Here is a 2,456-nt window from a genome sequence, read left to right on the forward strand (position 1 = left end):
AGGTCTGCCATCAACCACCCCACATTCTACCCCTCAGCTGTACTCGTTATGTTCCTAAGAAACTGTTTATGAGTTGAATTTTATGGGGGAATTAACACAGAACAAGGAAGATTAAGATAAAATTTTGGATGCATAAGCCTTTCCTCAACTTGGAAGTAAAAGAAGCAATTTCCAAAGCTAAATACATTTTGAAAAAAATCTCTTCATTGCAAAAACTGGTTGGAGAATCTGAGAAGAAAGATGACTGATATTAACAGAATAAGGAGAAGGAGGTTTAGCTCTTATAGGACAGAGAGAGATGGTTCATTTGTTCCTTTCTGAGGTACATTATTTACACGCTGAATCAGTATGAGGATAAGGTCTGGAAAGTTCCAGCCCTCACAAAGCAGGCACATTCAAGTGTAGATAAACAAAACCAACGCAAGTTTGTCTGATTTGTGTGTTTTACCAAAAAGCAGATGAGGGCCTAGCTCCATAAAATTGCATAATTTTTAAACTTTACTCCTATTTTCTTCATGCTTTCTTACCCGTTACACCCGAAATTCTTCTCCTGCCTTTTCAGCAGACAAGACTCTCCTCTTTTGGCTCTTTTCTTCGCAGTGACTGTTTGCCTTGGCCACACCAACTACAGTACTCCCTGCTATTAAGAAAACCTTGAGCAGGGTTTGTGTAACCTGTCAAACTCTACCTTGTTATCTGAGTCAATAAACATGTAATAAGCACTCAGTACATTTAAAATTATAGATGCAAAGTAGATCCTAGCATTACTGCGTAAAAAGTGCAAAAACGTGAATAAACTGGGTTTTGTTAGTAAACTTGTTTCTTGGAAAGCTGGTCTAGTTCATGACTTGGCATGGGTCTAAAAGTTGCAGTGTGTCTAAATACAGGCTTGCTGCCTGAAGTGTCACAACAATTTACACACCAAGATGAGGTATTTCTATTTCTTTATTCTAGTCTGCGCAAAGCAGGATGCTGAGTGGTAGCCCACAAAAGGCTGGCAATCATAAAAACTTTACATCATTTATACATTTCAGCAAAGAAAGAAATCAGGGTTTATCGGCTCACTAAGGCACCCAGCGCTGTTTTGCTTATTTGATTTTTATATAAATCTATAATAAAACTTTTTACTACAATATTTGAGCCTAGTGCCGATTTTACTTATAACAGGCTTCAAGCTACATACATCATTGTTACTGATTAGCATTCTACCTTCTACTGGTTAAATCATTCTCTCTCTTCTCATGCCCATTAGTCCGCATGCTCAGTCACTCTCTTCTCTTGAGTTGGTGGGTTTGCTGAGTTGGTGGGCACTGAGTCATGGTCGAAATCTCCCCCTACTGGAATTATGCTTTTCCCAGTTGCAGCTGATTCCTGCACAATTGCTGAGTTGCCTTTATTAGTTTCTTCTTTTTTTGGGGAGTTCTGCCAAATGTCCTTGTGGCTTGTGAATTCTGCATTCCCTGTGTCCACTTGTCAGTGGTACATCCTTCTCCCCAAGCTTTGTTAACCTTCTCCTGGGTCTGAGATCCTTTAAGTGTGTCAAACCCTCAGCCTTAACAAGGCAATTCTACCGACAAGAAATTTATGTTTATAACACCTGGATATCAACAGGGGAAAATCCACGCATTTCTAGTTTTAAAACTTAGCCGTTTTTTACTAAGTGATTAAACAGATAGCTAAAGAGTATCATGCTACATTTACAACAACCAAAACACAAGTGGTAAAACACTCCAAAAACATCTCTTACTTATTCTGCAAGTAATGGAAATGCACGTAGAATAAAGCAAGCCCAAAGCATGAACTTAATGGCTTTTAGCCCAGTGTGCTGGTTTTGGCTGAGGTAGAGTTGATTTCCTTCACCAGTATGGCTGGCATGGGGCTGTTTTGGATTTGTGCTGAACTGAGCGTTAATAATATAGAAATGTTTTTGTTATGGCTGAGCAGTGCTTAGACAGAGTTGAGGCCTTTTGTGCTTTTTGTATTGCCACGCTGGCAAGGAGACTGGGGAGGAGACACGGCAAGAACAGATGACCCCAACTGACCAAAGGGATATTCCACACTGTATGACATTACACTCAGTATTTAAAGTGGAAAAAAGAAGACGATCGTTTGGAGTGCTGGCATTTGTCTTCCTAAGCAAACGCTGCGTGTCACGAGGCCCTGCTCTCCTGGAGATGGCTGAACACCTGCCTGCCCATGGGAAGCACTGAATTAATTCCTTGCCTTGCTCATGTGCACGTGTTTTGCTTTCCCTGTTAAACTGCATATAAACGCACGAATTTTCTCGTTTTCCCCCTCCCGATTCTCTACCCGATCCCTCTGGCGGTGGAGTGAGCGAGCGGCTGCGTGGCACTTGGTTGCTGGCTGCACTTACACCACTGCACCCGAGAACCACACTCCCTGTAAGGGAAGCCCCCTACTCCCACAGCACAACACCGAGCGACCAGGCCGGGCAG

Source organism: Manacus vitellinus, unplaced genomic scaffold, assembly GCF_001715985.3.
Source record: "Manacus vitellinus isolate BGI_N305 unplaced genomic scaffold, ASM171598v3 scaffold_2_pilon, whole genome shotgun sequence".
NCBI lineage: Eukaryota > Metazoa > Chordata > Aves > Passeriformes > Pipridae > Manacus > Manacus vitellinus.